Raw genomic sequence first — 25076 nt, 5'->3', positions numbered from 1 at the left:
CACAATGCACTATTAAACAGGTAATGCAGGCCAAAACAATTGTTGCACCTTTCCTTTCAGCCATGGATCACTGATATTATTCAGTGCTTGAGGAAAATATGATCTCTGAGCATTTAAATTTTTTAAAAGGAGCGGGGAACTCTGGAAGGGTGTGGAGGAGAGTTTGCGATTGCCTTTAGAGATTGCTTTCAAACCTTCTATATCCTAGCATCATCATGTCTCTCCAAATGTGAGGCTTCACTCTCATATAACTCTTTCACTAATCCTAGTCCTTTGGTATCCTCCTCCAAGATATGATTGAATCTAGTACTGTTTTATAATGGAGGACTTGACCCCCATAACGACGGATACTCATTACGTTTCTCCTAGCAAATGTAAATGTCTGTGTGATGCATACCCAGCACAGGATGGCAATTACGAAATGTTGTTCTGTAACATTATCCAAAGCCAATGTGTGCAAGGGTGAAAGCAATACAAAACCTCAATTACTAAAAGAGAATATATTACCTATCCATGTTTCAATAATTTTATATGCATTTAAACTAATTATGTTCCTAGTATGGTGAATAAAGAATAAAACATGTGTATCCTAAACTAAGCATTAAGAAGAGACTGACCAAGACAATAACCAATAGAAGGGAAAGGGATTGAACATTTTAATCGTAAGAAAAAAAAATTGGATTTCCAAAAGACCTGTATTCTGTCCGGTTACTTGTTTTAACCACAATTCAAATGTTCTTAAAGTCTTCTACAGTTCTGGAAGTGCAGCACCCTAGAACCCACAAACAGATATTTTGCTCAAGTTTTAGCCTCCTGCTTTACTTCGACTGAGTTGGATGCACCAAGTTTTGAAACGAATCTTGATATGTTTGCCCCCTCTGGAAAATGTAGACAGAATATCCCTTTTGTGTAGGAAAGAACATTAGACCAGGTGTGCACATTATTAGCTGAATAAATTAAAACATTCTAAGTAAAGTAATGAGCTAGCTGATAGAGGCTAAAATGGGAAAAGAAAGCTAGTAGAGGATAGGTGAAAACACAGAGGTATCGTTGCAGTATAGAGCCTTTCTTAGCAAAATATCTTCGAACAAAAGCACATATTAAGGCCTACAATTTATGAAAGAGCTGTTCATGATTAAGGGCTTCCTAATTTCTCCCAAACAGCTCCATAAACGTTCCACCCCCAATACAACTAAGTAACATACTGAAACAAACTATCCATTTTCTTTGCTTAATTCAGAAAATAAGAACGGGCACCTAGTCTGCTTATAGGCCTGAATGTCTACCCTATTCGTTGATTCTTTCGCACAGTCGGACTATTTTCCTGTGTGAGATGGGGGCACGAAACAGGAAGGGGTGTACCCTGAAAGTGATTGTCGAAGAGCCTTTAGGAGGTACTACTAAAAACCGTGCCCACACATTTATTAGGGGCTGAGACTTCCTCAAGAGAAAGTCATTGTCTATCCTGACGCAATCATTAAGAAAGCACAAGGCAGGCTTATTCATTTTCTGGCCATAAAATAGGGGTGCAAAGATTTTAAACTTCGTTGTTGAAGGTGAGCGAATTTTGCTGATCTTACTAATCTCATTTCTAGTAGAACTTTCCCCAAAAAATACATTGCTGCTATAGAATTGTCTTGAAAAAAGCTTTAGCAAGACCATTTTCCTGCTAAAAGTGGGGTTGGTTTTGCTATTTCTCTTGCAAATCTACTCTAACTGAATGTCTTACTATTTTTTTTTTAAAGTTCATACTTTTTGTGAAAGTTCTAGCAAGATTTATAAAAGCTTTGCAACGTTGTAGAGGCAAACATTTGCAACCTAAAGCACCCCAAGTGTAAAAGCAAGACTAAATGGTGAGATTTTTTTTTTGCCGAACCTTTCTTTAAATTTTATTTTAATTGTTGATTTATCAGTTTTATCAAACAACAGAGGAAGAAATAAACATTAGGTCATCTCAGTCACCATTAACATCATTACATTGAGTACATAGTGAACAAGGCAGCATACATAAATTCCAGACTTTAACAACAACAAGTGTCATACTGGTGGAGCTTAACAATATGCTAGATCTCCTCAATCAACTGCGTCATCCGCAGGCAGATGACCCCCTGATTGAGCATGTGTAAGCCAACCTTTTCCTCAGAGGCAGAGCTATGCCATAGTGCTGTAGTTCTGTGTTCTATGGAGTTCACAGTAATCCCTAGTCCAAGCCTTGGGGTGCATGAGATCACTATGTTCCTCCATAGCCGAACAGCTGTAGGCCATATGCTTTAGTCACGATGCCTCCGTGAAATCGCAGAATACATCCAGTGCACCGCTACTTGCCACTTAGCCACCTGCAATGCCATCGATGTGAAGCATTGTATTGATTTGGGAAGGTCTTTCATCAGCCCCCAGAAGGGTGAGTTCAGCTGTGCGGTCCAGAGGAATCTCCAGCATGTCTGCCAGAATACCGAGCACCTTGCCTCTGTAAGTGGTTAATTAAGGGCAGCCACAGGCTATATGCAGAAAGGCCACAGTGATAGCTGTGTGTTTTTTACATTGGATTTTCCTGCAGGCTTAAATCTGAAATATGTTTAGGCGTATAGTATAGCCAGTATTGGAAATTAAAGAGAAGTAGCTTATGCTGGTATGTTAAAGGGGCGTCCTTAACTTGAGCACAGAAATATTGCCTGGTCTTATCCGGAATTGGTCTCCCCAAATCATATTCCCACTCTCTCCTAGCCCTGTATGACAATGGAGCAGTGGCACCCCACCCACCTCTTCATGGATGGATATACAATATTGTTTTAGTCATGACTGACTTTTTGGATCAGTTTAGTCAGCACTATCAGCTCCTTAGGGGCCTCTGGAAATCTAGAAAATGCTGCCCTTGTCGTGTACCTCAATCTGTGGTACATTGGCTTAGCCAGTGGATTTGTTCCTCCTCAGCACCTGGATTTCATGGTTTGTTGAAACTTTCCATCAGGGAACAGATCTCCCAGCACTTCAACACCCAGTCGTTTCAAAAGGGCAACTGAAGATTGCTTGAGTAATGGTTACAAAAGGTGGTTGTTGTCAACCACCAAGAGTGGAGAGTATACCATATCCATACCCAGATGATTTGCTGTGGTCTACCAACGTAGAGCCTGGTGGCAATGACATCCACCTCACCCCTTCTGCAGTGGGGTATATGGGCTACCACTGTGGTTAACGAATCAGGCATAACCATGGTACATTTCAACTTGTACATGCGTAAGCCTTATTGTATGGTGATTCCAATGATGTGCTTGCTGAGGAGCCTGTGCCACTAGATAATAAAGGAAGGGGTCAGGGACTGCCAGGGCTCTTTTGTCCAAGGGTTGCGTCAAAACCGCCCAGCAAATACACGGTTGAATCTGCCCCCCCACCCCCAAATATTAGTCTGGTGAGTACCTGCTGTAGTTGACAAAAGAAAGCTTATGGTAAGACAACGGGAACATTGAGGAAAAATTATAAAAACTTTGGCAAAACAGCTATTTTGATTATGGAGATTTGCTGAGCAAGGATATGGGTAATTTAATTTATCTATCCACCTATGCTTTAAGTAAATCGAGTGCCACCCTGAAGTTTCTTCTAGCCCAACTCTCCCACATCTTTTGTGACCTGGACTCACCCCATCTGCCACCCAGTGCAGAAGAAAATTCCCACTCCATGGAGATGCACATTCTGTCAGTGGTAGTATTTCAGATTTGCCCCAATTAATTCGGAGGCTAGAGTATCCCACAAATCATTTGATATCTCTGATCGGGTCTGTTTTCTTACCGGTGCTGTAAAAACAAGATAATGTCATCCATATGTAAGGAAAGCAACACTGAGCTTGCTTCCACCTGTATCCCTCTAGGAGAGTGGAATTCTTGTAGTCAACAAACCAGCTACTTGATTACCAACGTAAAGATCAGTGGGGATTATGGGCATCCCTGATGTGTGCCCCTGGCAATCTGAACTGGTCTATTAACATACCATTGACCTGCACATGGGTAGTGTGCCATGTATAGAGTAAGTCAATCTACTTCATAAAGTGTGCCCTAAGCCCCAGCCTCCACAAGACTTTTCTCATAAAGTTCCACTCCATGGAATCAAATGCCTTTTCCTTGTCTAATAAAATCACTGCTGCCAGTAGTGCTGGGTTGATTCCATGCAACATGGCCATCCGGGTATGCCAATTCAGTGCCGTAGATCTGAGTTATAAATGCTCCTTAATTAGCCAGGACCATTCGCTGCATTAGCGGCTGCAGTTTCTGGATTAGAATCCTAGCAAAGATGTTATTGTCCATATTCAATAGCAACGCCCACCAGCAAGAGGAGCACAGCTCTGGATTGCGATCCTGCTTCAGGAAAACCAATATAACCGCCTCTGTCATTGATTATGGCAGTCTACCCTCTCAGTTGCTTCACCATATTCCTCGAATACCCTCGGTGGAAGCAAGTCTGCATATTCCGTCTAGATCGCCACCAAGATGGCATCACATCCTGGTGCTTTACAACTGGCTAGTGCAGTCATTTCCAGTGTAATGTCCTCCACCGTTAATGAGGAGTTAAGCAGTTCCCGAATGTCTCCCTCCACCCATGACAGTGCCACTCTGTCATGGTACTCCATGATTTCAGACAGGGTGTGTTGGGCTCTGAGCGAGTACAAATGTTCATAATAATCACAGAAAATCCTCTAAATATCTTTAATGGATGTTTTCATAGCCCCATCCGAACCCTGTATACCAGCAATAGATGTACGTGGTGTGCGTGATTTAAACACCCAGGTCACAGTTCTTCCTGGTCTGTCAGCCTCACCATAAGCGTAAGCTCTTGTCTGCTTCCCTCGATTCAGAACTTCACATTCTGCAGTGTCACAGAAATCCTCTAAGGCTTTCCTGTAAGGGTCCAAGGAATGTGGGGTCCTGAGCAGCATTGTACTCAGTCTGGAGACTTTTGATTTTACGTTGAAGCATGTCGAGTTTGGATATAATTAATTTCAATATACCGACCCCTTTGGAGATGCACATTCTGCTGATATATGCCTTAAATGCGTCCTAAAGCACCACCATTGTTGCCACTGAGCCCTTATTGCGTTGCGTTAAAAATAGTCAATGGTGTTACCCCTGATTTCAGCTTTGAAAACCAGGCCCACAGTTCACTCTGCCTCAGTCACCAGTGTCTGTCGAGAATGAATGGGATCCCAAGCAACAGTACAATTGGAGAGTAGTCCGATAACGTTCTAGGCAGGATGGTGGTGTCTTGCACCAGTCCCATAACCTGGGGCGCTACTAGCCAGTAATTGATCCAAGAGGTAGAGTCATGGACAGATGCGTAGTAAGTAAAGTCTGTGTGATGTGGGTGCTTTACTGTCCACGCTTCTAGCAAGTCATAGAGCTCCATAATTTTACAGAGTGCCACAGCTGCCTGGGGGAGTGGGCGGTCGCCTACGCAGAGCAGTTCCAGTACCAGGCCAGATTGAAGCCCCCGCCCCTTTCCAGATCATGGGCAAGGTAGCATAGGTATAGCATTTATTCGTAAGGACATCAAGTACTGGACATAAATATTAAGAAGGACCAAACTACATGTCATGATAGTCCCCATGACCAGTTTCCAGCAGCCTTGAGTGTCTGCTTGCAGTTTAGCAGTGTAAATGATACTGTATTACAAATGAGGATCTCAACCCAAGGGGAATAGGAGGAATATGATGCGAAGTTCTTATGTGGCGCCCATGTGGGTGCAAATGGCTGGTGCTCCCACTGTGTCAGGTGAGTTCCTTGGAGAAATATGATCCCTGCCTCATGCCTTGTGAGGTATGTTTGCACTAGATGTGACTTCCATGGATTGTTAAGCCGACGCACATTGCAGCTAAATAGTTTAACTGGTGTTGTAGTCTGGTTGTGTACCATATGTTTTGATTCAAATTGCATTTTCCTTATGATGAATATCGCCATCTTCAATATGTTCCTTGCACATGTGTGAGATAATCTACAAATAACATGGCAAAAAAATCCCCAATGCCCTTCTCACACACCTCTCACGCCAACATAGTAAATCAGCGAAAGAACCCACCCAATACAGAAACTGCGTCCACTGATCTCAATTTTCACCCTAAGTCCGCTGTTATCATGGCTCCTGCCAAGAGAGTGCACATGACACACACTGTGGGCACGAGATGGCGGCCGATCCCCTGCAGCACATGTTATGCCCAGATGCAGCCAAAGTGAGCGCCCCCATGAACACGGAGCACAAGGGTCTTCAGCACCATGTCATCTGTGTTATTCTCTCCGCCTGGGTCCCCAAGGCCCGGAATGCAAGGCTGAAGGCGTAGAGCTTGTTGTGTGCCCGAGCGCACCTCAAGCCCCGACGGGACGCAGCCAAACCCCCACCATGTTGCCCATGAACCAAATGATAGAAAAGTAAACAAAACAACACAGTGGAACAATAGCGTAAAATAATACAGTAATAAAACCAGGGCTTTAAACCATGCACTTTATGTACAGTTTATGATCACAGGATGATTGCAAACGACACAGTTCGGCAGCAAAAAGTACAATCCTCCAACAATGCAGCAACGGAAGCATTGAAAGGATTAAATATTGTTTGTAAACATTATAATAATCAATAGCAGACAGCAGTCAAACTGCAAAATGAAGGATTTGCTCTGTACTTACCAGAAGGAAGTTACTTTGTTACAAATTGGTAATCGTTTGTTTTCTCTAGCCTAATGGCCATAAACACTGAAAACAAGAGAGCAAAAGCAGTGTTAACTGACAGGCAATGCACCTAGTGACCTGAAAAAGACAGAGACTGTCTCGAAGTTTGAAGAATACATTTACTGGGGTCCAGCATATAATCCTATTTTCCGGATTTTGTGTTTGTGGTGTTGGTTGCCCAAAGTAGGAATGCCTCACTGCCTATAGGATCCTAGAGCTCCAAATCAATGGTTCCTCCTTTGAGGGGGACCCACCTCAATGGTGATGGGGTAGATCACTGAGGGTTTGTCCCAGGCCTGCAGACTTCTAAAGAACCAGATGCCCACAAGGCAAATCAGGCACTGGATAAAAGATGTGAAAACCTGTGTTGTAAGACTGTTATCGCCTTGGAAAGTTGCCACTCAGCTCAGTTCCAGGTTGCTTCTAATGTTTTTTTCATGGGTAGGAGGAAACAGCAAACACTCTACTCCATGTTCTGGAAGCATCGGCAGCATCAGGGTCCATGCCGGTCCAGATCATAAAGGTGGTCAACAACCTGCAGGAAGCTCTGGCTTGTAAGTCTAGGTTCAAGCAGCTAGACAAACACCCACTGCCAGTTAGAGTGTATGCATCCTCCAAATTCAAAGGGTCCAGCCAATCAAGCTAGTGCACAATTTCACTTGCTAAAGAAGAGTTGAGCAGATCCTCTACCCAGTTGGTGTCCTTTTTGGGAGGTATTCATCCTCCATCTTGTCTCTAACATTCTTATCAAAATAAATGTTTGCAAGAATCTACAGTTGACCTAAATGACAAGTAAACCAATAGTGTTTGCAAAACATTTACCATAAGCAAACTTTAAAAGTGATTGCAGTCCATTATCATGCCAATTAAGCTCATCAATTCCATGAACACCCTAAACACATAAAAAATAAGCATTGGCCAAGCCAATAGGTCTTGCCTATGAAAGAGCAATCGGCTTTGACAACATGTTTAGCCATTTTGTACGCAAGTGTGGCTACGGTTCATCATCGCTAAAAGATAGTGGGGTGAAGGAGACTGGTGGGGAGTGTCATAATGTGGAGTAGAGTAGAGTCTAGTCGTGGAGTGTTGTGGAGTGTCGTGTAGGGAGTAGAGTGTTGTAGAGTAGAAGGGTGTAGACTAGAGTACAGTGTCAGAATGGCGTATTTACCTAGTATGGATTTTCATAATAAGGAATGAAAATCTAGATGAGGTAAATAAAGTAGAGTTAAGGTTTATTCCATGAATAGGACCCACGACCGCCAGCCACAGCAGCAGACCAATCAATGAATCAAGGTTCCATAACTCCAGAACACTTGCCCAAATACAATCTAAATGGGACTTATAAAGATTTAAAGATACAATACTTACATTTTTAAGTTTAACCCCTATTACAGTGGCATAGAGTGCCATGGAGTGGTGTCGAGCAGATTGAAGTGCCCTAGTGGGTGTTGCATAGAGTGGAGTAGACTGGCGTAGAGCTGAGTAGGTTCTCTTAGAGTGGAGTGGCCTGGAGTGGAGTCTCGTAGGAGAGTGTAATGGCATAGAGTAGAGAAGAGTGTTGTAGAGTTGATCTGTATATAGTGTAGTGGAGTGGAGTGAGTAGAATTCAGTAGCATGTTGTAGAAATGAAAGAAATAAAGTGGTATAGAGGGAGGAGTGTAGGGTGTACTAAAGTGGAGAAGTGCTGTAGAGGGGCATAGAGCGGAGTAGAATGGCTCACAGAGCAGTGGAGTAAAGTACAGTGGTGCAGAGTAGAATAGATTGGCATACCATGCAGTGGCGTAGAGTGTTATAGAGTATAGTGGCATGGATTGCAGTGGTGCAGAGTAGTTGGCATAAAAAGCAGTGCACAAAGTGCAGTGGCGTAGAGTGTATTAGTTTTGAGTAAAGTGATGTGGAGTGCATCGGTGTGATTTAGAGTAAAGTGGCGGTAAGGACAGGGGTGAGGAGTAGCCCAGTATAGAGTGTCGTGGCGCAGAGTGGGGTAGGGTGACAGAGTGCAGTGACATAGAGTGCAGTGCTGTAGAGTAGATTGTTTCAGAGTAGAAGTGAAGTGGCTTACAGTGGAGTGGTGCTGGGAAGAGCACAGTGGCGTAGAGTACAGTAGAGTGCCGCAGAGTGTACTGGTGCAGAGTGGAGTAAATTGGCACAGGGTAGAGTTGAGCAGTGCTGGGTGGAGTGCATTGGCATAGATTGGTGGTGTAGCGTGTATTGGCATAGAGTCCAGTCACATACAGTGCAGTGTTGTAGAGTGGTTTAGAGTGGAGTAGCGTAGAGTGGAGTGGAGTGGTGCAGAGTAGAAACAAGAGGCCTAGGCTGGAGTGGTGTATAAAGCAATGGCGAAGAGTGCAATGGTGGGGGCAAGAGTGCACTGGCACAAATACATTCTAAATGTGACATATAAAGATTTAAAGATACAATACTTACATTTTTAAGTTTAACTGCTATTACACCCCCCTTTTTTTAATAAACGGAAGAAATATCAGTAATACACATAATCTCTGGATGCAAACAGGAGCTGATCTTATCCTAGAACTATTCCCAAGCAAGTTGTCCCCATCACCTCCAGAAACGGCATTATCATTGTTAATACATGTACCGAGATCTGAAGTGGTGGAATTATCACCTCGGTCAAGGCTCATGCAAGAAGAAGTTACACCACCCATTTGCAAATTCTCATTACAAGCTGAATGAGTCAACCGTTCAAGATAAAACCAATCACTCCTTTCCTACTCTCTTGTACTACATTGACTGCCACGTTTCTGAATAATAATTTTAGCTTGTTGTACAGTCACTTTGGCCAAGGCAGTTCTATTCCACCATCCTCTATTTTGTAATAAAACAGCCATCCTAGTTATTTTCAATACTTTCACTTGGATTATCCTTTACTGACCTTTTATAGGTTTTTATAGGTTTTTGATCAAAACCCAATCAACAACAGATAAAATACCCTTTTTCACATGCCTTTGTTCATCTTAATTATGTTTTTACATGTCTTGTTTCTCTTTGACATTTGCACGCACACTTTGTAAGTAAAGATTGTGAGATATCTCAACTTTATCTAACAACCACGTTGGACTAAGCTCAGAAATGGGGTTTCTCCCTCTCAACAAGACAAAAGGAGCAACATTTGTAGTACTTTGTGGAGTAATTTTATAGTTCCACACTTTGTAGTATAAATACCCAGCTACATTTAATTTATTGGCCACAGCTGTTTGCACAACTTCTTTTATCAACCGATTGGCCCTTTCCACCAGACCATTGAAAGCTGGGCTATACAATGGTGCAATAATATGTTTGACATCATGTTTCTCCAAAAACCTGGTCATCTCTTCAGAAATAAAATAAGTTCCATTGTCTGTAACAATTTCTTTAACCCTTCCTTCAATACAAAACAAACGCTACAAAAAAGAAATAACAGAAGCTGTATCTGCACTTTTGACAAAAGAAAAGTACAACCATTTAGAAAATTAGTCTATAGCAACTACAGGAAATCTTTTGTCACCCTTAAAATCATTGAAAGGTGCTGTAAATTAAAGTCCTAATTTTTCCCATGCACCATTTGGCCACACCACAGGACACAAATGAGTGGTAGACATCTTCCAATGTTTGTCAGAACATAAACACTTTGCACATGTTTCTATAAATCTTTTAACTTGACCATCTATACCATCTATACTTGGCCACAAATAGATTTGTTTAATCTTTTTAATAGTTGCAGTAATACCCAAATGTCCCTCATGAGCAAATGAAATGATCTTACTTCTCAAACCCACCGGTGGAACAAACAAACCTTGCCTAACTACAATATCATTGGCAACACATAATTCGGAAGCCACTTGAGAAAAAATTCTTACATCAGTTGACATACTCCTGTCACATGGCGAACCTTCAATAAGAAATTTCTTAACCTGAATCAAACAGTCATCTTTCTCACAACTTTCAAACCATTCTTTCTCTGAAATTTTAAATTGTTCCTTTTATATCATCCACCGTAAAAACATATTTAAAATCTGACTTCTCACTGCTACCTACAAAGTCACCTTCCAATGATAACCGTGATAAACAATCTGCTCTGACATTAAATGCGAGCAATATGTTTAAATCAAAGCGTGCGCTGGCAGGCACTCGGTAACCGCAAGCAATGCGTTTGAATAAAAGTAAGACAGAAGTTAAACGAACAGGTAACTGCATATAAGTTAAATGTACTTTACCAGCTGCACCATTGAAGGGGTTGAACGACAGCAATGTTGAACGATGAAACAGAATAATGTGTCAGTTTTTTCTTGGTTTTTGAGGTTTTGCTTCTGTTCTCCGTTTTCCTTGGGTTCCTAGGGAGGTTGAAAAATACTCCAAATTCATAGAATAAGATGACAGGTGGGTCCAAATAGTAGAAAGAATCGTTGCCATAAATTGTAGTATGGATTAATGAATGAAAATCCAGACTAGGTAAATAAAGTAGAGTTAACGTTTATTCCATGCAGTGGCGTAGAGTGTAGTAGAGTAGTTGGCATAAAGTGCAGTGCACAAAGTGCAGTGTCGTAGAGGGCAGTGATTTAGAGTAAAGTGGCGGTGAGGACAGGGGTGTTGAGTAGCCCGGCATAGAGTGCAGTGGCGCAGAGTGGGGTAGAGTGACATAGAGTGCAGTGGCATAGAGTGCAGTGGTGTAGAGTAGATTGTTTCAGAGTAGAGTGAAGTGACTTAGAGTGGAGTGGTGCTGGGAAGAGCGTAGTGGTGTAGAGTGCCGCAGAGTGTACTGGTGCAGAGTGGAGTAAATTGGCGCAGGGTAGAGTTGAGCAGTGCTGGATAGAGTGTATTGGCATAGGTTGGTGGCGTCGCGTGAATTGGCGTAGAGTCCAGTCACATACAGTGCAGTGTTGTGGAGTGGCTTAGAGTGGAGTAGCGTAGAGTGGAGTGGTGCAGAATAGAAACAAGAGGCCTAGGCTGGAGTGGTGTATAAAGCAATTGCGAAGAGTGCAATGGTGGGGGCAAGAGTGCACTGGCATAGAGTAGAGAGGTGCAGAGTAGAGAGGTGCAGAGTAGAGAGGTGCAGAGTAGAGAGGTGCAGAGTAGAGAGGTGCAGAGTAGAGAGGTGCAGAGTAGAGAGGTGCAGAGTAGAGAGGTGCAGAGTAGAGAGAAGCAGCGTAGAGTACAGTGTCATAGAGGGCAGTGGTGCACAGTAAATTAGAGTGGCATTGAGTGCATTGGCGTAGAGTGCAGTAGTGTGGCTTAGAAAAGAGTGGTGTAGAGTGCAGTGGGACCATAAAAAGTGGTGTAGAGTTCAGTGGTGGTGAGTGAAGAGTAGAATGGTATAGCGTGCAGTGGTGTAGAGTAGAGAGCATTGGTGTAGAGTGCAGTGTTACTGAGTAGACTGGTGTAGAGTACTGGTTTTGAGTAAATTGGTGTAGAGTGCATTGGCGTGGAGTGCAGTGGTGTAAAGTGTAGCAGTGTAGTATAGAGTGGCATGGTGTGGGGTGGTGCAGAGTAGATTGTTTCAGAATAGTGTTCATTGGCGTAGAGTGCAATGTCATAGAGTGCAGTGGTGCAGAGTAGATTAGAGTGAATTGGCTTCAAGTGCAGTGGCGTAGAGTGGAACGATGTAGAATGTAGTGACGTATAGTGCATTGGCATAGAATGCAGTAGAGTAGAGTGGTGCACAGTAAATTGCAGTGGCATTGAGTTTAGTGGCAGAGAGTGCAGTGTTGCTGATAGAGCAGTGCAGAGTAAAGTGGAGTGGTGCAGGCAGGAGTGCAGTGGTGGAGAGTAAATAGAGTGGGTAGAGTGTAGTGATGTTGAGTACAATGGCATAGAGGGCGACGGTGTAAAGTGTTGTAGAGTAGCTTACAGTGGTATAGAGTGCAATTGTGCAGAGCAGATTGGCATACATCACTGCACTCTACGCCAATGCACTCTACACCAGTTTTCTCAAAATCAATACAGTGGGGCAGTCCAGAGTAGAGCAGTCATGCAATGTGGAGTGGCTTGCAGTGGAGTAGGGTAAAGTGGAGTATGCATGGTGTGGTAGTGCACTGTCATTGCAGAAAACACCTCTTCAGTTGAAATGACCATTACATTTGCACAGACATACAGTTTTACTAATTAAAGTATACAGCGCACAAGCAATAATCTGTAGAAATGTCAATACCTGACTTGTTTTGATCGTATTAAAATATTTATTTCCACCATACTTCAGAATTACCAAAAATGTACTTAATTTGTGCTTTTTTAATTCTGATATATTGTGAAATATCTGCACAGTTAATTTACAAAAATTTAAGTTGTCGTGTACTAGAAAAAAAATAACATTGTACAGCCTTCCTCAAGCACAACCTCAATAGTCCACATGAGTGTCACATAAATCCTCTCACTTTGAAGTCAGAAAAAGAAAAGTAAGCTCCAAGCTCACTGTAAGTCAAAGCCTGACATTTTGTCTCCGTCTTTAAATGCCCAGCAAATTTGACAAGATAAGAACACAAGATTTAAAGGGTTTGACAAAGGAATGGACAAACTCGAGCTAGACAGCCTAAAACAAATGGAGCCAGTAAATATTAAGCAAGCAAATGACAAACCATAAAGTCAATGGTAAGCAATAGGCGGAATGCATTCCGAGAAAAGCTTCCCAACTGTCCCCAAGATGGCTTTAGCACTGTCTGGTAGGCTTCAACATAAAAATTAAGGGAGAGCCAATTACCCCAAGCTTCTGGATTTAATTTACACAGTGAATATAGTAGGCACCTCCACTGTGTGTGGTTATGGTCCAATAAAAAAAGATAGATTATACTCTCACCAAGCAGGGTTTATGCAGGGTTTCAAAAAGGCTAAACCCTTACGACAATGGCATGTGGATACCAAAACATAAAAATATGAAATCAATTGCAAAACATTAAAACAATTGCCAAAAAAAGAAAATATATATTAAAAAAAATCCTTGAAGACATTCACTAAAATATATTTTTTTAAATGACAAATCTTCACAAAACTTTCCACCTCTTTTATTAGCTCCTTCCTGGAATTTTTTGGGGTGATCTGTCAAGTGGAAGCCAGAAAAAGGGAGTGTCCCAAAACGTGTTTTACCCATTCATTTTTCCATAGGATTTTTTTTAAAATAATGTTAAAAAACAAATAGACTGAAGAACATTCAGAGACAAAGAAAAAATGTTGAAGCTGGCAGAGCAACACAAACTGTTCAGGATTTACTGCAAGGCATGCTCTATGTGGAGCACATGTGATCTAGTGCCTAAGGGCCTGATTTACAAATAAATGTGTAAATCCATATATTGTGAAGGTATGCCGCTTCAGAATTATGCATTTTAATAATACATAAACCCAAGAAGATCATGCTCTGAAATTTGTTCAGAACTGAACGTGTCCAGGAATACTCTTACTCCTGCATGTGTACTCGATGGCAGGTGTACACATGGTGTACATGTTCAAAATCATATGTTTTTCTTTGACTTTCCTAAGAACTAACTGCTTCAACCTCACACTCTTAAAATATTGGGGTAGACCCATACTCATCCCCTCCAGAAGACACATTTCTGCTGCTGTTTGGTAGAGTAACTTTCACCATGAGAAAGGACCTGCAAAAGCTTTTTGAATATTCACACACATTTCTGGGTTTTACTAACCTTTTTTGATGGAAACCTGCAAAGCAATGCTCCCTTTCCTGCCAGAGATTTGCCCAAAAGACAATCTTGAAACGTGATTCATTAACTCAAGGAGTAAATTCAATCTACAAGCTTCCTATGTCTACTGTATTCCCAGCTCTCAGATCATTTTGCACAAAAATGTTCCCCTTATGTCTACAAAAATGTGAAGGTGCATTGGCACCGGGTCCCAAAAGAGAGCGATGGTTCCAAAGCCTCTAAACAAGGATGTCATTCAGAATCCAACGAAGGGACAGTGGGGCAATTTTCTTGTTTGTATTTATAGTTAAGCTACAGTGTGTGATTCTCTCTCTATGGAGTGGATCCACAAAGTTATAATCGGTCACAAACATAAGTTTGCAACTAAATTAAACAGTCCTACACCTGCCAGTGATACACAAAGTGTTTCCAGTTAAGTTTATATGCATTTATGAGTGTGTGTATTTCTCCATCAAGAGTGTATAGGAATCTGCAGTGGTTAATCCCACTCATTGAGGGAGAACTAGGAGTTTAAAGTTATGGTTTGTCTTGGAAGTTTAAGAACACTCAAAACATGTAGGTTAGTGGGCATTTCCAGACTCCTCTCTGACCTCTTTCCACCGTGGCAATGGGTAGAGATTTACCCAAACAAAGGGCTGTAGTAACTCTCATTCCCAGGGCATGAAGGGGGACAGAATACCTGTATATTTGGTGGGTGTTTATTAGAAATACTTTTTCCACAGGAAAAATGCTTCCCCTGTATTGAACAAAAGTTCTTTTAATTATATTCCACTTACATTTTTTCAGCTACATACTTGTTATATTTGAGCAATTTTTACTCTTGCAGAATTGAAGGATTCCAAAAAAAAGACTCCTGATTTCGTGGAAGGAATGTCTAGTAGTAGTCCAAAGTCGTAGATTTTCTGTACTAGGGTTTCATCTTTGTTATATTCATGTATTATTCAATCAATGACCACTCCCATTCCCCCACACATCAGTGCATGTGTGTAAGGAAATGCCTCATTTTGCATGATCACCCGCAAAGTTTTGGACTGATGCTACAGGTTTTTCGACTCTTACAATGCACTAAAGCCTTCTAACCGGACCGCTGTTCCAGTGGTATAACCCATTACAGAATTAATGTTGAATTAGCTACACCCAATTTGCATGAGCTGACTTTCCTTTAAGTCCCTAGTATATAGTACAAAGGGTACCCATGCTTTGTAAGACAGAGTGTCCACCCAGGGTTGCAGTACTGTTTGTGCCACCCTGTGTGTTACAAGTACAAAATAGCCCCAACCTGCCAACTTCCCCTGGAAGAGCAGTTTTAAAACTGTTTGTTCGAGTTTGCTATTTAAACCGATGGCAAAGCCACCCACTTCCCTTAACAATATACATAAGCTTCCCCTAAGAAAAGCATATTGATCTCTACAGCTAGGGAGCTGTAAATTAGTAAGCAGGACTTATACTTTTAATATGTCCTAAGAGCAATGCTTCCAAATTATCTTTTTTGCTGTAGAAAAGTTAGTAGCTCTAGTGGCTATCACAGTGTTACCATCTGACCTCTCAGTTCGGCTAACGTCAGAATGGGACTGCAAAATTGGGTACTTTTAGATATCAGTCAGTCAATTAAGCTATATTTCGATATAAATATCATAAAAGCGTTTAAAAATGTCAATATGAGGAATAATTCATTAATAGATTAAAAACATGCAACACAATTCACTTTTGTTATTAAAATGTGTCGCTTTTTAAAAATATATAATTGATCAAATGGATTAAAGCATACAACACAATTCTCCTTATTTCAATAAAAAATGGAAGCTCTTGACATTATTATAAATGATCAATTGATTAAAAAAAGCTCTTTAAAACAGAAAGAAAAATTAGGTTTACGATGTAAAAAATCCGTTATCTAGGTCAAACAGTAGCATTGCTAGCTTCAACCCTGCAATAATCGTGCTTTTAATTGCTATATCAATTTTTTGGAGGCCCTTCGTGTGGCCCTGTGCCTAATTGCAGGGCTCGTCCCAAAAACTTGGCAAGGGCACAGACATATAAGGTTCTTGTGTCTGTTCTCAGTATACGAAGGGCATCTCAATAGTTGTTGGTGCCTAATTGCTTACAAATTGGCCTAACCCAGGAGGACCTAATGCTGGCATAAGCAGGGCAGGCGAACAAAGTTTTTAGACATCAAATTATACATGGCACTAAACCTGATTGAAAGTCAATGTTACTTTTAAGGGAAAGCAACTTTTAGAAAGTTGCCTTTCATTTGTCCAGTCCCCTCACACAGCTGCTGACCACCAGGTCCCCGGTAGCTTGTCTCCTTTCTGGTAAAGAATTGGCTTGGTAGTTTAGTCTGCCCTGTTCCCATGATGCACTGGGCCAGGGACAGACTGATTTGCATATAGCCAGATTCTGAGCTGGGATGGGGCAGTGAGATAAATAACGGTGATGGATCAAGCCCTGATCTTTGGACTGGGTAAGAGTGGTCTGCTCAATTCAGACACTCTGTTCATCACCACCCCCTTTTGTAAATCGACCACCAGACAGCCTCTTGCCATCCTGGGTAATAGTCTGAATGTCTATCTGGCTCAGGAACAATAGTAGCCTGATACAGAGCAGAGGAAGGTGTTGCATCTCCCTTGCAGGACACCACATAATGTGGTGGCCCAAAAGGCAAGATTCAGACATCTTGAGAGTGGGCATAATAGTGCACAGTGGGATTGCTAGATGCCACACATAGCCGTAAGTCATCACAAGGCGGGAGAGATCCTGGTAGCCCATTGGCTAGTGGTCATATAATCCCCCAAGAACACTTTCTGGGCATAAATATGACACCCCTGGCATCCCCACCCACCGATCATGAGTAAACTGAAGAAAGGACCGAAGGAGGACTTCCCTGCTTACCCATGGGCCTGGCAAAGTGACGCTGCCCGACTGCTGGATCCCACCTGCCAGACCTTCGGTTAGTAAAGAGAGGACTTTGCCTGTGCCTCCTGCCTCATGGAAAAGTCGGTCCCGAGCCCTAGACCAAAGAAGTGACTCCAAGGGTCAGTTGACTGACTCCTGAAACCGGCACCAGGGCATCAAAGCTGAAGTAGCCCATTCAGGCCCGTCACTTGCCACATTCTTTGAATTGCAGCTAATCACTGCCAGGCAACACGAGAGACAGTTTCCTGATGGCAAATGTTGCACTCGAGTCTGCTGTACCCGGGAGTCTCATTGAGTCCAGATTGTTCCCAGAAGATGGACATCAACCTTCACCAAAGGATACCACTGGACCTGCTGTGTGGAGAGGTCATTAGCCTAGCTGCAGCTGGCCTTCTCTTGGCTCAAAGAGGACTTCAAGTGACAGCAACATCTTTGACTAAAGTCACCCCACTTTACCTGTAGACCAAGTAATAACTGCAAGGATATCCCCGTGGACCGCACTGCACCCAGAGCATCCTTCACCCTTCATCCTGTGGAGAAGCGTGGCTCAGTGGTTAGAGGCGGCAGACCCGGAAGCTGAGATCGGCCGTGGACCAGGGTTCGATTCCCCGCCTCGGCGGGTCTTGGGCTCAAAAATTCCACGGAGTCGACAATTCTCGCTCCGGTGCCTACTCGACTCACGGGGTCACACTCTGCGACTCTGGGCAATAGCTTGCTTAATCTCCACTACGGCCCCTCGCGGCGGGATGCCTGGCTTTCACCTTGTGGATACCCGGCCGGGGTATCTCACAGGGGAATACCAGGACGGGTTCCCTAAGCAAGCGCCTTGAGACCTCTGGGTTAAAGTGCGCTATATAAATCGAAACACATTTACATTTACATTTACATTCAGCATCCTGCATTCCCAGCATAAGGACCATTCCGTTGAAGTCTATGGGGGTTTTGATTTAAAGTGAGGACCTGGACTGGAAACTGCTTTCGTGATCAAGTACCTGTCCAGATACTCGTTGGTCTAGGTGGCCCTCAGGGACCCTCAGTATTGAAAGAGAATTAATTCCTCAACTTACAGCAGGGCGCGTTTGCACAATGGTGAAGGAAGGGGACGTGGGCTGAGATGATATGTCTGCAAACACGCCCTGTGGCGCGTTTTAAGTTGGAGAATTAATTCCTCCTCAATCCTGAGGGCCAACTTGCCCACCAGGTACCTCCAGTATGCGCTAGAAAGCTCCGTTGCAGAGAGGTGTTCAGAGGTGACGCCCCTTTTTACAACAGTCTGCAGCACAGCTCTGTGGCGCTTTATTGGAGGTACCTGGGGTGCTAGTTGGCCCCCCGGGGACTTCAGGATTGAAGAGGAATTAACTCACCAAATTAAAACGCGCCACAGGGCGTGTTTGCACACTTCACCTCAGGCCCGCCCCCTCCCTTCACCACTATACGAACGAGCCCCATGGTGCGTTTTAAGTTGGGGGATTAAGTCCCCTTGAATCCTTGGGGTCTCTGGGGTGCAACTAGCCCATCAGCTACCTCAATTAAGCGCCACAGAGCTGCGTAGCGGAGAGGTGTAAAAAGGGGCATGGCCTCAGAACACCTCTCTGCAACACAGCCCCCTGGCGCATACTGAAGGGTCCTGGTGGGCTAGTTGGCCCCCAGGGACCCCCAGTGTTCAAGGGGAATTCGTACTCATCTTCAAACGTGCTGTAAGGAGGCGGCGGGACCTCCGGCACGATGCCAGTCTTTTTTTTATTTTATTTTTTTAAGAAGGGGGGCTGTGTGGCCCCCTTCTTTTTCTAATGTATTAGCCCTGGGGACCCCAATCCCCAGGGCCTGCTCACTAAGTTTTTCTTTAAAAACTTTTGAAGTGGGTCGCGTGGCCCACCTCCCAAGGTCTTAATCGGCCCTGGGGAACCCCTGGCATGGCCCTTTTAAAATTTTATAATTCTTTTAGAGGGGGCTCCTCCTCAGTTGACTTATGGCCCGGGGACCCAATCCACCGGGGCCGGCCTTTTTTTTGTATTTTTGTTTGTTGTAAATGTTGGGGAGGAGGGACGTGTGGCCCCCCTCCTGGGCCACTTGTAGCACATGGGACCCCATCCCCTGGGGCTTGCCCTCTCCGTTGAGGGTCATGGGGGGTCCCCAATCCCCACACGGTCCTGCTGACCATGTCATGAGTGGTGTAATATGTGACGTCATCAGCAGTGCATTGCAGGTGCGCAGGTTATAGTGAGTCCAACTAACTATAATGTGGGAATTTCAATGGTTTTATGCCAGTAACATTTCCAGCTAACTATAACTGGTGTGAAACCTATGTTTTTTTCAGTGAATTTAATAGGTTTTTTAAATGCTAATTCCTAACTATAACTGGTGTGAAACCTATGGTTTTTTCAGTGAATTTCAAAGGTTTTTTAAAAGCTAATTCCTTTCTATATCGAGTTTCTAACCTACGATTTTTTTAATACATTTGCTGTTTTGTGTAAGTATTAATTATTATTTTTTATTTTTTATAATATATATTTTTTTGTTATCATTTTTTCCTGGGGCGCTCTTGGTGCGCGCACGGGTAAGCTCTCCGGAAAGCGCACCCAGAGCGCTACTTGCGTTCGTGAAAAAAAATATAAATGAAAAGTAAATAACTCAAGACATTTAGTACCATACATATAAAAGCAGTTTTTTTTAATAAGGAAATGAAAATGATTTTGCATTACCGTGAAACTATCAAAACGTCACTTAGGCGCGCCGTGTAAGCGCCCCCGGAAGTGCCTTTGTTCGCGCCAAGTATGCGCCCCCGGAAGCGCCTACTTCGCGCCGCGTAAGCGCCCCCGGAAGCGCTTCGGTGCGCGCAGCGTAAGCGCGTCAAGCCATGTGACCTTAAAATAACACTTTTCATTGGTTGCTAACAGTTTTTTTTACAAAGAATGAAATCCCCACCCATTTCCTTCACTTCTTCTTTCACTTTTGTGACTGAAAGACCTGCCTTTTTGCTCTCGGTTCTTTGTTGGATATCTTGGATTATCATGGCTGCCAGACCATCCAGCAGGGAAGATGACTCCAATGAATTCCTTGATGAAGAGCCTCCTCAGCCGAAGGTGAAAGAACATTTCATCTGGAAAAAAAATTCCATACCAGAAGACCAAAAGAAGGTAAATGCTCCAAAAGTGGAGTGCAAGATCTGTCACACATACCTGTCACGGGGTGACCCCACTAAAAAATATTATTTTGGGAACTCCACAATGATTCGCCATGTGGAGAGGAAGCACCCCCAGAATTTTGCCCGGGAAAGTGTCAGGGCTCTGGCACAAGAGGTTCCCAGTGATGGGGCCTCTACATCCACCGGAGGACCAACAACATCGGTGAGGGGGAGATCACAAGAGCTGGTTCCAAATATTCAGCCTGCATTTAACAAAGGCGTCCTTAAATGCAGATACTGTGATCAGCTACTTTGCTATGGGGAGCAAAGTGTTCTGCTCATGGTTCGATCATTGGAGAACCATCGCTGCCGTTCCCAGCCCTAATTATTTTTATTTTTTTGCTCCTGTTGAGCAGTTTCCATTCCCTGTTTTTGTTTTTGTTCTAAAAAAAGAAAAAAGAAGAAAAAAAAAGTTCTTTTCAGAACTACCGCCAATTCTCATCAAAGAGCTTTATTCTTAAAAAAATGAAAAAGAGTAAGTGAAGTGGAGTGCATTGATAAAGGAATGGAAAAATAGTAAGAAAGAACAGAAAGGTATGAGAGGGGAAAGGAAGTGAAGTAGGGGGACTGAAAGAAGGTGAGTGTTGGGAAGGAAAGTAAGGAGAAGGAGAGTAAACATAGGGAATGTAGATATTCAAAGAAAATGTAGAAAAGGAACAGGGGTGGTGAAGGGTAAGAAAAGATGCATTGCTGGAGTTGCATTTTTTTGTGACGCACTCCAGCAATGCATCACTTTTGCGCTTACAGATACATCTGAAATACTGACGTATCTGTAAGTACTTGCGACATAATGCGTCATATATTTAATATGACGCATGAGTAGAAGACTGAAGGCCTCATTTATGAGGCCATGCGTCACTTTTACGCCACCGGTACGTCACTTTTTGTGACGCACCAGTGCTGTAAAAAATGCATCTTATTGAGTCATATTTACAAAGTGACGCATCTAGGTAGATGCGTCACTTTGTTAACCCCTGTGCCACATTATACCTACGTCCGGTGTAATGTATGCAAAAGGGACGTATTGACGCAAGAGGTGACGCAGTGAAATCTATGAGATATCACTGCATCACTTTTATGACGCTGTTGCGTCAAAATCTTGCACCTGTTTCACAGCAGGTGTAAGACTGATGCAGGCCCTTTCACATGGGCCTGGCCCCATGTGAAAGGATGAATTGCTGGAGTTGCATCATTTTTGTGACACACTCCAGCAATGCATCACTTTTGCGCTTAAGGATACGTCTGAAATACTGACGTATCTGTAAGTACTTGCAACATAATACGTCATATATTTAATATGACACATGAGTAGAAGACTGAAGGCCTCGTTTATAAGGCCATGCGTCACTTTTACGCCACCGGTACGTCACTTTTTGTGACGCACCAGTGCTGTAAAAAATGCATTATTGAGCCATATTTACAAAGTGACGCATCTAGGTAGATGCGTCACTTTGTAAACCCCTGCGCCACATTATACCTACGTCAGGTGTAATGTATGCAAAAGGGGCGTATTGACGCAAGAAAGGGTCGTAGAGATGACGCAGTGAATAAACTGGGTTTTCCCCCTGCTACGCTCCCCGGTCCGCTCCCCGGTGCGCGTACCGGGCGCTCCCCCCGCGCAAATCGATTTTTTTTTTTTCCCGCGGGGCCCTTTTATAGACCTCACATCAAACCTAGGGGGTCAGGGGGAGTCTACTCTGCCCCCCTTATGGTCATTTCCCCTTTTGTTTTTGCCACCTCTTGTGTCTCGATCTTACCGAGACACAAGATGGCGGCCGCTCCGGACTGTTTCGAATGTTTACAGACACCCGAGAGCCAATCAGCTTTTCGCGCGCAAGTCGCGTAGCGCGCCCAGTGCGCTCCCCGGTGCTCGTACCAGGGCGCGCCTATAGATATATATATATATATTTTTTTTAACCTAAATTACTCAAAATCCTCTGGAGCACATTTCTTGAGACCTAGCAAAGGCACATCGGGCTACCAGTCCCTACAATTTTGCCGAGTTTGGTGGAAATCCATTCAGCCGTTCGGGCTAAAAGTGAGTTTGACCGCCCTATAGAAATTAACATGGGGAAAACACGTTTTGGGACCCCCCTTTTATCTCGGCCCCCGCTTGACAAATCCCCCCTAAATTTTCGGGAAAGGACCGGAGCGCCGGGAGGCAAATTTGAGGAAATTTTCAGGCAGATTCCTCACCCGGCGCCAAAGTTATTCACAATAGAATGTTGAGATTTTGCATTGAAAAAAATCCTAACTATAACTACCTACTGTGTAAATGTAAATGTATTGGCATTTATATAGCGCACTACTTACCCGTAGGGTCCCAAGGCGCTTTTGACCGCTGCGAAACCCTTCCTGGCTTCCCTGAGAGATGGTCCCTTAATGGGTATCTCCAGGGTGAGACCAGGCATCCCCGGCGGTCTGGTGGGGCCGTTAGTGAAGATGAGGCAAGCTAATGCCCAGAGTTGCCGAGTGTGATCGCTGATCAGAGTGGGCACCGAGGCGAGAGAATTATCGAGTCCGCTGACCCTGGTTCCGCCGCGCCGGGAATCGAACCCTGGTCCCGGGCCGTCCTCTGCTCTCGGGTCTGCCGCCTCTAACCAGTGAGCCACACTACTTCACTGGCGATGATAGGTATAACAATATTAACAAATTAAACAATAAAACAATCACCAAATAAATAAAATATTAAAAAATATATTTTTTGTGGCAAATCTTGACAAAACTTTCCCCCCCGAAAAATGTCAGTTTCTTCTTGGAAATATTTGGGGTGATCTTTCAATTGGATGCCTGGTGTCCCAAAACGTGTTTTACACATTTATTTTTACCTAGGAACACATTTACAGCCCAAACTGCTGAACGGATTTACCCCAAATTTGGCAGAAAGCTGGAACCTTGTCCAGAAAGATTGCTTTATGTGATTTGTGATATGGTCTAAATCCATTCAGTAGTGTTTGATCAATTAGTGCTTAAAAACATTGGATATATCACGCCGCAGAGGATCCACAGAACCGAGAGATGTCATACTGAGAACTGATTGGCTGCCTCCACAACAACAAAGATGAGGCAGCAGCCATCTTAGGACTCAGGACTCACTTAAAAAAAAAAAAAAGGGGGGGCAGGGTAGGGATACCCTGTCCACCCTAGGCCCGGGGCAAAAAACATATATATTTTTTTTAAATGTTGCTGTGCATTCATGGGTGAAAGAAAATAATATCCCCTGGGGTAGCCCGGGAGGGACGGGGTGGCACATTATCTGTTTAAAGGGGAAGGGAGCGCATGGCACCCATCCCCAAGCTTTGGAGAGGCCACATGGATCCCATTTCCCGGGGCTGATATTTGTTTAAGGCGAGGGGTGTGCAGCACCCCTACCCAAGCCTAAAAAAGGCCTTGGGATCCTATACCGGGGGGGCACGCCAACAGTACACCGTAGAAGGGAGGCACAAGGCCCACCTTCCTAAGCCTCTAAGAGACCCTGGGACCTCATTTCCCTGGGCCAATGTTATGAGTGGGTCACATGGCACCCCTCTCCGAGCCTAAAGAGGCCTCAGAGACCCCATCCCGCTGGGCTGCACAGTACCAAATGGGGAAGAGGCGCATGGGTCCCCTCCCAGAGCCATTGAATGGCTATCCTTGGGGCTAGCTCATGGATGGTGTCCCGGGGAGCCTATCCTGGGACCCAGTCTATTTCCCTGCCTATCTGCAGGGATGTGCAATATTATCCCACCAGGGATAATATGGGAATAGAAGAGTTTGGCTGCCGGGCCTGGCTTAGGCCTTCGGTTAGGCGCAGCAGGGGTTTGGCTTTAAGTATGGCAATAAAATTTTACTTTACGCAAAAAAATTACACACTAGAAAGTCACCGAAAAAAAACAAAGGTTAAAGTGATATTATAGTTATTTGAAGATTTCTGCTCGAAGATTAAATGTACAACACCACTAAAATTCAACAGTTCTGGTTATCCCAAGTAACTGTAACTCGTGCCCTCACCATGCACTGCTAACTACCCCAAGTATGACATCACTCGTGACATCTTTTGTGACATATATTGATAATATCACTGCAAAATTTGCAGTTACATTATTGATGGAAAAGTGTGCATGGTGGTTGTGAGTTATAGTTACCTTAGGGCATGAGTTATGATTACTTAAGATAAGTAGGGAATGCAGGAACCATTAAAGAGCATGCATAAGTTTGGCATTAGGGACCGGTCATGAGGGAGAGAGCAAGTAAACACACTCAATTCAATTCAAAATGTATTAAAGATTTGGATCTCTAATGAGGTCCACATAATAAAACATACAATTTCTACATAATAAATATAATAAAACTTAAGGACAATTCATTTCTCAGTCCATTGATAAATATCGAAACCCTTCATAGCTAATCTTAGATTTTCCCTTACATAACATAGATGGATATATTCAATTACCCTATTGTGCGAGATACAAATAAAGGTTCTCAACATTACCTCCTCGTTAGTCTTCCTCGCCACATGACTGACATAGTGAGCTTCAGCTCCACGACAGAACCCTCCAAAGTAAAAAAAAAGCCTCCCACCCCCTCCCAACATGGCCGACCAGTCACCCCTGACCTCTATAAGAGGCGGGCCGGCCCAACCAACAG

The 25076-nt window shown here is 43.5% G+C and overlaps 1 protein-coding gene across 1 annotated transcript in view; it reads left to right on the top strand.

Annotated features, from left to right (window-relative positions):
- MTRR (5-methyltetrahydrofolate-homocysteine methyltransferase reductase) overlaps positions 1–25076 on the top strand; it is a 403763-nt gene that overhangs the window by 85461 nt on the left and 293226 nt on the right. The window lies entirely within an intron of this gene.

The sequence above is a fragment of the Lissotriton vulgaris genome, chromosome 4_1 (assembly GCF_964263255.1).
Source record: "Lissotriton vulgaris chromosome 4_1, aLisVul1.2, whole genome shotgun sequence".
In the NCBI taxonomy this organism is placed as follows: domain Eukaryota; kingdom Metazoa; phylum Chordata; class Amphibia; order Caudata; family Salamandridae; genus Lissotriton; species Lissotriton vulgaris.
This window is presented reverse-complemented; position numbering and strand designations above follow the sequence as displayed.